The following is a 14,686-nucleotide window of genomic DNA, read 5'->3' on the forward strand; positions in this document are numbered from 1 at the left end:
GAGTATATACTGCCCCTACGCTTTATCTTACGTCTAAACTTATTAACTACATCCACGAAAAATCCTGGAATTGTGTACATGATTGATAGTTCACATCTGTGAAGAAAAAGAAGTCGCTTGCGAAAAGCAATTGAAATTCATAAGGTAAGTATGCTTATTTCATAGTTATGAATACAAGAAGGCATTGAAATAATTTCATAAAACCCAAATTCAATTACGGTTTCATTAAAATCTTTAATATTTAAAAAAATGTAGGTTTGTTGTTTAACATGTACATACGCCTATATGTGTATCATGAATAATTACAGAAGTGAAACGTATCTTAAGATTACGTATTATTTCCATTGCCAGTAGGAACAAAGGTTAGGGAGCGCGCATATAAATTGTTCACTTTTTATTTGCATGTGTACGCAAACTTTAATTATATTAGAAGTTGGTATAGCGGTTTGTTCGCCAGTTATTAATGTTATTTTTTTAAGCATTTCACATTGGCCCCTGAAAGCGGGTCTTGTTTTCAATTTTTGATATATTAGAAATTCTTTTTTAGACTCCATGTCAACAATAAATTCGAAGATTTTAACGTAAGAACCATTTATTAATATTGGATAGACGTTATTTGAGCGCTTATTTTCTTTAAATGAAGATACATACAAACATCCATCTTTAACCATTTTTTTATAGGAGCGTGCCTGACGTGAGAGATTTAACTTGTCAATCCACATACTTTGTACACTTGACGAAGTCCTGAAGTACCGTGAGTCGAACAATTTCATTGAATGTTTTATGATGGACGTACCTAATTGAGCACAAAAATTGTTAACATCAGAAGACGCGAGTGAAAAAATCCGTGTTTTCAATATATTGTAGCTATACTGAAGATTTATATGACGGCAAACTTGGTGATGTACACCTTTTGCAGTATGAATGACCTTGAGTAATTCGCCATTGCCAGATTCAAATCCAAATGCTGAATGTGCGAAAAGTGGACCCCAATTTAATACACTTTTTGCTAAGTATAAAAGAATGTGCACATTATATGTCATTGCAACTTTAGAATACAACTTTTCTGTTCCAGTGGCAAATCGGTGTAGTAAAATATCAGCCTGATCAAGTTCAGCAGTAGCAATTTCAGACTGTAAAAGTATATGCAAAGCTTCCACTAGCATGATCCAGTGCATAACGTATTTTTTTCCGACTGAAAAGTTATGTATAACTGTACAATAATAAAGAACCCAGTTTTCCCATTCACAAGCCTTCCAAAATTCTTTGTCTTTAAGTGAACGCGTAAGTCTCCCAACTTAATGTGGAGCTTTGATAGAATCTAGAGTCTTATTAATCTCGTCAATCTTATCTTTCGAAACAAAACTAGCAGCTTGTTTGCTACTACCAAACTACACATTGGCAAACTGCTTACCCACACCTGATATACCGTGCATATGGTCAGGGACAAAGCCTTCGATTATATTAAACTTTCTCAAATTGATCAACTGTGAAGGAGTTTTAAAACCGAAACATGGAACTTCTTCGGTCCCTTATTCCATATGCAATAAAGAATCATTTTCATTGAGCCTGGGCGTTATCTTATCTGAAAGAGGATATTTGTAACTTCCTGAATTAGGTTTATTTTCATTTGTAACCCATTCTCCAGGATGCAGACACGAGTTGCAACCGTAACGACCAATAAATTGTGTTAGGCCCTGCATAGGTGCTCTTGCTGCGGAATCTACGCAGCAGACCAAACAAAATACATAATATCATGTTCTCCGTTGAGTATATTAACCTTAATTCCGTTTTTCACTTAGTGTGTTCCTGTCTTCAACAAACGGTTTGAGAAAAACGTTCATGCTCGGCTTATTTTTTCCAAACCATAAACCAACAACGATTAATTCACTTGTGTGAAGGCAAATGGGTAATTCGTTAATCATAAGGCGTATAGGCCAAATCGAATAGGAAAAACTCTCAAACAAAGGAGCTCCATCCGTGTTAAAAGTAACTGATACGTAACTTTTTTTAACCGCAAGGTCCAAACTATTCACGAATTGCCGATATAGTTTGCCGTCATATATATCTCTAAGTACATTATCCTCGCTTCCACTATAATTCATAATCCGATTATAGTAATCACTGCTCGCCTCTAGAAAATCTTTAATTTGAGTTGACGGATCAAGCGTTAGAAAAAAGTCTTTGTAAAAATCATTTTTAACGTTGATATCGACATTGCATAATAAACAGTGCTTCTTCGAATCAGACCGTTCAAATATACCCAAACTGAAACCACATTCTGTACATAAAGCCGCGAAATTTTACGGAATTCGAAGGGTTAAACAGTTTGTCGATTAAACATCTGGACTGTGGTAGAATGGGCCTAGCAAAAATACAATTTATTAGTATAAATAAGCTGGACACTGCAGAAAAACTGACTCTTACCACGTGGAAGGTAATATTTACAAGAGTAATAATAATTATTTTATTTTTTTAAGCGTAATGTTATTTTGGTGGGTATAAGGGTTTGGACTCTTTTGCACAGTAAATGTCGCAGTCGAATAAGTATCTTTCAGGATTACATATTGCCTAAATTCACTCATCCCAATTTGCGAATTTCTATGAAACTCTGAATGTTTTGGTTACTTTGGTAGTCATATTGGACCCGCCATCTTGAATTGTGAAAATCTGCTCACGGATTTGTCATCAGTGGTCCCAAAAACCTCCATGTGCGAATTTGATAAAAATCAGAATGTTTCAGTCATTTTTTTGTAGCCATATTTGATCCGCCATTTTGATTTTTTTTAAACCTGATCACTGATTCGTTATCAGTGGCCCCAAAAAACCCTATGTGGAAATTTTGATAAAAATCGGAATGTTTCAGTAATTTTTGGCAGTCATATTGTCTCCGCCATCTGTAATTTTGAAAATATGATTTCGTATTCGCGATTAGCGACCCCAGAAACCCTTAAATTAATGAATTTTACATGCATTTATAGGCATTTATTAGAAAATATTGCTCTAATACGGAAAATCAGAAATACACTGTAAAAAAAATCTATTGAATTTTACATCTCTGGTGGATGTAAATAAAAGGACCCTCGTGTATCGAAGTAACGTTACTAATCGGTTGTGATATTCCAACTCGGCCGATAATTTTACTCTCGAAAATGTAAAATTCATTATGTGAAAGAATAAAATAAAATAAAATTTATCAGGGCCACAGGTTTCGAACACTCGAAGCTCAAACTTCGTAGAATTTCATGGAGATTGAAGAAACGCAAGCCAGACACGTTACCACTTACCTAAAACACATAAGATACTATGGGTATTTTTTATGTTTAAATGTTCCGTAACAAAAATATGAAATATACGTTTTGAATAACCGAATTTTTCCGTTCCAATAGCAGAAAATGTAAAAGGCAAAATAGGAATAGCTCGAATTCGGTCTATTTTTGTGTGAAAGCTGTCAAAAAAGTTGAACATAGCTGTCAATTTCCTCACATTAAGAATAACAATGCTCCAAAATTGAAGAATGAAGGCATTGATAAACAACGAACACGAGAGACGCTTTCGTATTCACATATTATATGATTATTTATTCTAAATTTTAAATTAATTATCAATAAAAATTTTTACAGTTTCCGCCAAGGTAAAATTAAAGATCTTTGGTAAAATAAAAAATCTCGATGTAATTTTCAATCACAGGAAAGTGATTTTACCGACGCACGGTGAAGTGTATGATATTTACAATGATACAATGTGTAATTTTCCGAAACTTTGTAATTTTACATGAATCTTTTTTTACAGTGTAGCAAAAAAATTGGCTTTTAGCTGACATACTGGACATTGCCATCTTGAATTTTAGAAAAATAACCTATAGATTTTGAAACTAAGGGTCCATGGACGCAAGAGTTTCACTTTTTAGGGATTTATCTTCACTAATTCGAGACGAAAATAAGAAAATAATCATTTGATGTCATGACAAAATTTATATTTTTTCTGGTAAATAAACGAATATAATTATTTCAGTCTGAATTTTGTTGCAATTCTGATGGCGCATTTTTAAAACTCAAGACATTCTGCATTAGAATTGATTATTTAAACAAAATTTGTTTTAATCGTTTCAGTGACAGAAAATGTCGCTGAAAAAAGTGTTGGAAAAATGGACGTTTGGTCCTCAACGGGTTAACATAGTTAAGTAGGCAATAATGTGATTTAAACAACTATTTCTAAGAATCATTTTTAACACAGAAAATGACAAAAAATTTCTCATATCCACTATCAGTAGTCAGTATGTTAGATAATATTAGCACCGTTCTATTCCGCCTACAATTCTCGAAATATGTTTGGGCCTTTCAAGTCAAGAATAATTAATTTTACAGGATAGCCATTAATAAGGAGATAAAGCGAATAAGTTGTTAAAAAGTAGACCCATATTAAAGTGGAAAATACCACAACAGTGATATTTTTCATAGTGCTGCGATGAGTATCATCCACCTCATCCGCGTCACTTTCTACCAAGGCGTGACTCTCCACAATGGACTGCAAAGTCTGCATTTAAAAAGTCGTGAAATCATTCACTATAGTTTGAAAGGATACAAAATGACATATGCAGAATATGCACCTCTTCTGTATCTTTATCGATCTGTCTTAATTTAGTTTCTTTAGCAGCATCGGTCGTTTCGCCTTTATAAGAAACCTCCATCTTAACCTCATCTTCAGCTGCTTGCACATTTCGTTTTGTATTTTCTGTATAAGAATCACTAGAACTCCAACTTTCGGATTCCTGAAAAATTCAAAAATATTGATAGTTAGAATGACTCAGCCAACTAATCTCACTATCTGCTAATCCACTTGCAGGAAGTCATTTATTACAAATTAAATTTTCAAACACGAACTTACAGCTGAAACATTTGCTTTTAAATTTTTTTTTGTATCTTGTGTAAAAGTTTTACTTGCAAAGTTACTTCGTGCAATAACAACATATTTACTCGTGAAAGCTCAAAACAAATTTTTGAATATCATCTTAAGTTGAATCGTACCTCGTCCTTCTGTGTAGAAAAACTCTTCTTCTTCTTCTTATAGTTGCTTCTCAACTTCTTACCAGAGGGGACAAGTAATGACTCCTCTTCACCGTCATCAGAAGAAGTACTAACTCTTGCAGATTCCTACAAAATACAATAACACTGCTGTTTATCAGGACGTAATTTAAAAACAATCTTAAATAATTTGTTCAAGAGTGTATTAAAGTAGCATAAAATTGTACATACGTAATTCAATTGAAAACGATGAAAAATGTAAGGAGATAAAAATGGTTTTAAAATTTAATATTTAAAATAATTTTAATGTTATTTAAATGGCTAGGTAAATGAAATATCAAAAATTACAAAGACTAGTATTAAAATTGTTTCACTGGATTTATTAAATTTCAAATTAAAAATGTTTAAAAAATGAAGACTTTAAAGCAATTTTTAAGTATATGAAGACTTTAAAACAAAATTGCGCTAAAAATCGTATGATTACCCAAAATGAACGTATTCATACATTCGATGATAATAATTTACAAAAAATAAAAAGTCTAATGTCTTCTACGTTTTCTACAATTTTACTCAACAAATATTATCAGGATGGCGATTCGGTGGACGATTTTAAATTCCGGGTAATTTCCCAGTCAAGATTTTAAATTCTCCCGGCCAACTGAAAATAAGATATTAACGTTTGCCGCAGGACAAAAATATTGATTTTATATTATGACGTTTCTTCTAGACATTCTTAAAAAAACAGAGCAAAAAATTGAAAAATTTAATAATCTTTAAAGAAATATTTTAATTTTCCACTATAGAATATCAACTTCTAACAAAAAATGGAAATGGAATTCATACCAAAGAAGACGAATTTTCAAAGAAAAAAAAAAAATTTTTATCAAAAAATTAAATAATTACATTTTTATGTAAAAATGAATGTTGAACCAAAGAGATGAATTTCTCACTCAAATTATTTAATATTCTACTGGAATAATAGGTACATTTTCATTCTGAAAAAATCCTTTTCATCAAAAGAAAAGGCAAGTTTTAAATCAAATATCTCATTTTTCAACCAAAGAAATGAATTTTCAAATAATATAATGAATCTTTAACAAAAAAATAAAAGAACCCCGTAAAATTTACATTAAAATCCGGCCCGGTCAAATTGACTGAGATTGGAATATAATATAGTTCAAAGCCTCCTGATCGAAAAATCCTAATGGGTACCAGTCTAAAAATTCATAAGTTTTCGAGATAGGTGGGGCTGAACGCAAAAAATATAACCACAATCTAATCTAATGTTCGCTTGAAACTTGAAGATGAGGTGCACGTTTTTCAATAAGCTGTAATGAGCACAATCACTAACAATACTAGATACACTGGTAAGACCAGTCCAGCTAATGAGGGCAACAAAATTGCGCTGTCCTGGTAATAATAGGCAAAATCATGGCGCTGTCCTGGCGATGTAAATATTGTTCGAAATATTAAAGGCGGAATACAGTTGAGTCAATGAATACAAGACTGTAGACCAGTCCAATTATAATTATCAAAGGAAAAGCAAGTCCAGCTACTAAAGTCAATGTAATGGGACTGCCCTGGCAATGCTAATAGTCCATTCATTTAAGACAAGACTATGAACCAGTCCAACTAACAAAGGCAAGACATGCTATTAGTCCAATTGATTAAGACGAGACTATAGATCAGTCCAACCGGCAAAGGCAAGACATGTTATTAGTCTGGTTGTTATTAGTTATTAGTCTTGTATTAACCGACTGGACTAATAACATGTCTTGCCTTTGTTGGTTGGACTGATTTATAGTCTTGTCTTAACTGACTGGACTAATAACATGTCTTGCCTTTGTTGGTTTGACTTACTTATAGTCTTGTCTTAATTATCCAGACTGCAAAATATCTTTACTAGTCCAAAATGTCTTTTGCGTTGATTATTTTGAAAAATCTTTCCATTGCCAGGCACTCCCATTACATTGACTTTAGTAGCCAGACTGGCTTTCCCTTTGATAATTATAATTGGACTGATTTACATTCTTGTATTCATTGACTGAACTGTTTTCCACCTTTGATATTTTGGACAGTATTTACATTACCAGGACAGCGCCATGATTTCGCACTATTATAAACAGGACAGCGCCATTTTGTTGCCCATATTAGCAGGACTGATCTTACCAGTCTTTCTAGTATTGTCAGTGATTGTGCTGATCACAGTTTATTGAAAAATCGGCACCTCATCTTCAAGTTCCAAGCAGAACATTAAATTCGCTTGCGGTCATAATTTTGCATTCAGCCCCACCTATCTCAAAAACTTTCGATTTTTTGGACCAGTACCCATTAAGATTTTTTTGATCAGAAGGCTTTGAACTATATTATATTCCAATTTCAGTCAATTTAACCGGGCTGGATTTTAATGTAAATGGTGCGGGGTCCTTTGAACAAAAACTTTAACTTTCAATCAACGAATTTTATTTCCAACCTAAAAGATAAATTTTAAAAATGAACTGTTAAATATTTAACTGAAATACTTTAATTTTTAACAGAAAAGGAGAATTTTCAAACAAGAAGATAACTTTTAAAGAAAAAGATAATTTTCTACCAAAAGACACGCAAAAAGACAGAAACACTTATACTAGGTGTGGCGGTTAATAATTCTTAATTTTTCCAAGACACGGCGTTGCAAAAAATAGTTAGTTGACAGTCTAAACTCCTATGGCAATTTGTTGCTACGACATTACCCTTCAAAACGCTATTGATGTCCAAACGATTCTGAGTTAGCCTTGTATTGTTTTCGTTAGGTGAACACGTCGAGTTTCGAACCCAGTAAAGAGCATTTGCGGCACGCAGTTCTTTTCTTGTTTAATCAAGATGAAAGAGTTTTTTTGGATCCAATCGTAACTGGAGACGAAAAATGGATATATATTTCTAATCCGAAACGCAAAAAGTCATGGGTTGACCCAGGACAAGTATCAACATAAATGCATCAACATAAATCGGATAAATCTCCGATTGGAATAGTTGAATTTTGTATCTAGAAGATGAATTTTCAACCGTAAAGAATAATTTTCTGGCAAAATTAGAATATTCAATTTTTTCTATTAAAAATCCAATTCTTAGGCCAAAAAAGGACGGGGTTTCAGCTAAATAGTTAAGTTAGCTACTGGAATAGGTCAATTTCTAATGAAAAAAAATTGATTTTCAACAAAGAATTATTTTTAAACAGAGATGAATTTTCATTTAAATCAATGAATCTTCAATCAAAAAAAGAAATTATTAACAGAAGGGTTTACTTTTTAAGCAAGTACTTAACAAGTTAAAAGTTGTTTTCTCCAAAGGGTTGAATGCTCTCAAAATTCTGTATAAAATAAGCCCAGAATGAAGCCAATTTGTCTTTTTTTTTAGTAGATATTTTTACTTTGTGTACAGCGTACTATAAAGTAACTGAGGCTGTGATCTGATTAGCCGATGAAAACTTTTATGTGTACTTTGTGGTACAAAGAGTGCATTGACCCTAACTGGATTTGAATTAATCGAAGTAGATATAATGGAATTGGATTGAGTTCGATTCGATTGGAGTGAATTGGAATGAATTGAATTGGGGTGAATTGGAGTGGATTGAATTGAAGTAGATTGGATTGGAGTGGATTGGATTGAAATGGCTTGTATTGTCTTGGATGGGAATATATTGAAATAAATTGCATTGGATCAAAGTGGATTAGATTAGAGTGGAGTGGAATTGGAGTGGATTGGATTAGACTATTGAATTAGATAAACAATAGAAAATTGGTGATAGAAACTAATGTTTCGCTGTTTTGACACTTGACACTTTATTTTGACACTTATTTAGACACTTTGCCCCGTGTGAATTGCAGTACTCGTCTCGACTACGCCTCGACTCTGACTCGTACTGCAACTTTCACTCTTGGCCAAATAAACGCCACTTAGGGTAATTGTATCACAAATGATTATTTCTGATATTTTTAATAACTTACGTAATAATTAATATTTTTAATGTTCTCGTGATCATCTTAAAGCTATTTGTCTACAGTATTGCAGTAGCTTATGAACTTAGATGACTTAAATAAACATAAATTCTACGGGACTTTTATATGAACTTTATGATTTTATGTTTCATAGATTCATAAATAAGCAAAATAGCATTAAAATAAGTTGAATAAAATAAAAAGTTATTAATTATTACTGAAATTATTTAAAATTTAAGAAACCATTGTAATGTACAATAATTTTGCAAGATCAACTTAAAAATAGACAAATTGGCTCCATCCTCGGCTCATTTGATGCAGAAGTTTGAGAGCATTCAGCCCTTTGAGAAAAAAATCCTTTAGTTCTGACATAATTGAAATTAGGAAAACTTTATCAGACATAAAAAAAGATGGTCGTAAAATTTTGCGCGGTATTGTAATTCAGATATATTTCTTCTTCGGAATACTACTTCTTCTAAATATTTAATTAGGACATTAGTTGAGTAAAATCACGAAACTGACTTTTAAAGTTAGACTTCAAACTTAACACCCTTCAGGAAATAAGGAGCTATAATTAATGCAAATAAATCAAACTTATGATAAAACAGATGAATAAAATTTATGATTGCTATCTAGAATTAAAGCACAAACAGAAAACTTAGAATAACTTATTCTAAATAAAAAATAAAATGTAAGACTATTTTCTCAAAAAATGTAAGACTGTTTTCTCAAAAATGATGCTTAAATTTTTTTGAAGCTTTGTTATACCATTCTAAACATTATTTAATTTTGGTATTATCTATTCTCCCCGAAAATGTCCTTATTTAAATACAATATTGTATAACCTGAGGGGGAAACATCTCCTAAATATTCGGTCGACGGAGGTCTATTACTCCATATTATATCGGATTACCCTGGATTATCTCTAATTATACAGAGTTACTCTGGATTACCTAAGATTACTCCGGCTTGTATAGGATTACCCTAGATTATAGAAAATTATGGTGAATTACTCCGCCTAAAATAGAAAAATGCGATTTTTGAACCAAAAAGAATTACTTTTAAGTAAAGTTTTTAAGTTTTTAACGAAAGAGATGAACTTTTAAGCAGAAATTTGAATTCCCAATCATGAAGATTAATTTTTTTCGAAAAAGACGAATTGAAAAAAAATACATATATTCTCAATCATTTTTTACCAGAAAAGGCAACATTCTAACAAAATACATCAATGTTCAGCTGAAACGAAATTTCAACCCAAAGTGGAATAGTTACAATTTTAGTTTAAAAAATTAATTTTCAATAACGAGAACAAAAATATTAACTACAAACGATCAATTTTTACCAAAATAGATTCGTCAAAATTTTAGTTTAGAAAATAAAATTTCAAACCAGAAGATTAATGTTCTATCGAAACAGAGGAATTATAAACCAAAAATAAAACGATTTGTTAACGAAATAATTTAATGTTCAACCTGAGGTAAGAATTTTTCCACTAAAACAATGAATCTTCAAATGGAATAGATAAATTATAGTGAAAAATACGTACATTTTCAAAAACAAAAAACAACGAATTTTTAAGAAAATGGTTCAATTTGCAAACAAAATTCGCCAATCAAACATGAAGTTTTAACAAAGCAGTCCAACTTTCAAGCAAATAGGTCAATATTCTACATTAATTTTTATCTTAAGAGAAATTTTCAACTAAATAGTTATAAAAAAAAATGTTTTAAAAATATAGCTAATATCAACCAAAACATTTTCAAACAAAAAAAAAGAATTTTTAAGAGAGTAATTTGGCTTTTAATTAAGTGTTTCAATTTTTATCTTAAAAGACAATTGGTTAATTTTCAGCTAAAAAAATTATTTTTATCAAAAAAATAACAACGAATTTTCAATAGTAGGGTTACCTTTTCTACGAAGGAAATTACTTTCTTACAAAAGTAGTTGAATTTTCAAATCAAAACATGATTTTTAAATGAAGAATATATATTTTCTTCCGAAAAAGCTGAATTTCCAATGAAATACATACATTTTTAACTAAAAAATACCATGTTTAAACCAAACATGGAATATTTAAATATTCCGTTAAGGAAATTTATTTTAAAAATAGTACAATTTTTTTAATATTTCAAAACTATTTAAATTACCTACGAAAATTACTCTAAATTATCTGGGGTACTTGGATTACTTAATTTTTCTAAAAATATTTCAAAACTATTTCGATTACCTACGAGAATCACTCTAAATTATCTGGGGTACTTTTATTACCTAAATTAATTTGAATTATCTGGATGAGAAATAGAATACTCTGGATTACAGGTGGATAACTGTGGATTAGATTGGATTATTTGAATTTTTTTAATTAGTACTCCCAATTAAAATTATATTACAGGCGATTCGCTGGATTACCAGTTCGAATAACCGAGTGATCCAGCACATTACCTGAGTTGCTTACCCCTTGCTGTAACCATATTATATATCAGAAATACACATTGAAGGGATTTAAATCAAATCTCTTATGAAATAAAACATTAATGAATAAATATAGGTGATTATGTAAATTATTTTTCACTCACCTTGGAAACCTGGTGGGGCCGTTTTTTCTTCTTTCTTTTCGTCAAACAAGGTAAAGAACGTAATTTGCCAAGTCCCTTGTCTTCACAACTGTCAGAAGAAGTACTCCAACTATCGGATTCCTATAAAATAATCTGTATGTATATTTAACGATATGGGAAACATGAACACAAGATAATTTTATAAAAGAAAAGAAATTTTAAGATTTTAGAACACAAAGACGCAAAAAAAGCTCAAAACTAGGTTTACAGCTTTTGCATAGCTCTCTTGCAAAGTTAATATTTGCATATAATTCTGTACTTACCATTTTATATCGCCTTGAAAGTATCAGTCGTTATTTACACTTATCAGGTATGCTTACATCTAAAATTACGTACTAATTGCACGAGTGTTCAATAGAAGTACCATCAACATTTTTTAAAATATAAATATATCAGAAATCTGAAAATCAAAATTAATTCGCGTTTAAACGTCTTTACTTTGAAAACAATCTAGTGTCTGCACTAAGGTACGTTGCTGTGGCAACGTTTATTCGTTAATGCAGAGTGAAGTGATTTAGCTAAATCTGAGATTCGTGAAAAAATGGCTTGCTCGAGCAGTATAAATCACGCTTTTGTATAATATCTTCAAGATAAAGGAAAGGAGATCATACCAATACAACAAATTATAACATCCAAGACCTTAAAGATTGCATGTGGCAAAACAGTACCTGTTCAATGGTATAACGAGGAAACCTTAAAGTGGAAAGTTTATGAAGCGTATATCCACTTCCTTGGATGTAAGTATTCCTCATGCCCATCGATTTTTGATAATAACCTGCATGTTAATTTAATTATAATTATGTATATATTTTTAAATTATGTGAAATCGCTACATGCATACCAGTATTTAAACATTTTTAAATGTAAGGTTATATTGTAGAAATGGAATTTTTACTACAGCTTCTTTAATTTTACAATTTTTTGGTTATGATAATTGATAATCTGTGGTAATATTTTCCCTATAATTATAGTAGCAAAATATGATTTCTTTTTAATTCAGATAATTTAATTTATTCTTATCACGCGAAAAAAACAACACATTTCTCACCACAAAAGTAGGTTTCCTCCTTTTGCAAAACAAAAGTTATAATTAAATTTTTTTTAACATAATGTAATTATTTAAACAATTAATTATTGTTTGTTTTCCAAATTTCTAAAAATTGAGCTGGAGATGTCCACTTTTTTCAAATTGGTATCCTATGCTCTTTTTGTTTAATAATTACATAATCTTCATACATTTGTTCTAATGTTTAACGACTTTTTATTTGTTTAAATAGTTTTTATTTGGTCCAGCAGAGACTTTTCTATAACTAAAAAAATGAAATGAAATAGAAGACATAAAATTAATAGCGATTTGAAAAGTATTTTTGAAAAAGCAATTATTTAAACAAATTATATTTGTTTAAACAATTAAAAAGTGGTAAATGTATTCTTTCCATACACTATGCAATCAGAAGCATAATTTTATATATTCTATTCCATTTCATTTTTTTAGGTACAAAAAAAAGTGCTTGAGCAAATATAGAGGTCCGTCCACTCAGCGCCGCCACGAAGGAAAATTATAAAATGGAATGCGCCGCCCCCTACGAAAACTCACTAAAAATTATTATGAGACAAACGATAAGTGGAGATTTTTTTGCTTTTTTTTGCTCTATAATGACATACATTACGGTTCCCAAAAAACTACCACTAAGTCTTACACATCTACCCCCCGTGATCAAAAAAGTTTTCCAAACTGGAAAACTACCTTAAACAATGTAAACATGATTTGGGCTTCAAATTAATCACATGACCCTTGAAAATTTCTCCCTCTTTATAATTTCCCTAAATAACTACCCTTCCACGTGGAGGTATGCAGCAGAACATTTATATGTATGAAAAAAGCATAAAAAATATTATAACTTAGAAGAAACTGTTATTTGATATTTTTGTGCTCTTTTTTTGTTCTCTGATAATATAATACCTTTCCGAAAAACTAACCCTAAGTCATAAATACCCTTCCCTCGTCATCAAAAACGTTTTAAAGTTTGTAAAACATTTAAAATAGTATTTTTTTGCTATTTGATAATACATAATACGTCCCCGAAAAACTACCCCTAAATCATACATACTTACCCTTCATGATCAGAAACGTTTTACAAGATGGAAAACCACCTTGAAGAATGTATAAATGATTTCAAATTCCAAGTTAATTACATGACACTTCAAGATTTCCCCCTATTTATAATTTTCCTGAAAAACTACTCTGCTACCTGAACGTATGCAGCGGAAGATATGTGCACATGTATGAAAAATAGATTAAACAATAGAGCTTAGGAAACCATGTTAATTGATATTTGATTCCTTTTTTGCTCTTTGATAATATATAATACGTTCCCGAAAAACTACCCTTAAGTCATAAATACGTACCCCCCGTGATCAGAAACGTTTTAAAAGATGGAAAACCACCTTGAACAACGTAAAAATGATTTAGAACTCCAAATTAATTACATGACACTTGAAAATTCCCCTCTCATTATAATTTCTCCAAAACTACCCTTTCACGTGAAAGTATGCAGCAGATAGACACTGTTCCGTATGTATAACTTAGGGGTAGTTTTTCGGCGACGTATTATATACTATCGATGAGCAAAAAAAATAGCAAAAAAATATCAACTGTGAGTGTTTTCTAACTTCTATTATGTTCCGCTGCACACGCTCACGTGAAAGGGTACTGTTGGAAAAATTATAATGAAAGGGAAATTTTTAAGTGCCATATGATTAATTTGGAGTTATAAATCATTTTTACATTGTTCAAGGTGGTTTTACAACTTTTAAAACGCTTTTGCTGACGAGGGGAGCGTATGTATGACTTAGGGGTAGTTTTTGGGAATAGTATTATATAGTATCAGAGAGAGAGAGAGAGAAAAAGAGCAAAAAATATAAACTAACAGTGTTTTCTAAATTGTATGATTTTTATGTTTTTTTTCTACATACGAGGGTGGATTGATAAGTTTCCGGCCTGACCAAGAAAAACAACGTTTTTAAGAATTTTTTTTTTTATTTCTCAACATAATCTCCTCCAAGGCTG

Source organism: Belonocnema kinseyi, chromosome 2 (genome assembly GCF_010883055.1).
Source record: "Belonocnema kinseyi isolate 2016_QV_RU_SX_M_011 chromosome 2, B_treatae_v1, whole genome shotgun sequence".
NCBI classification, from domain to species: domain Eukaryota; kingdom Metazoa; phylum Arthropoda; class Insecta; order Hymenoptera; family Cynipidae; genus Belonocnema; species Belonocnema kinseyi.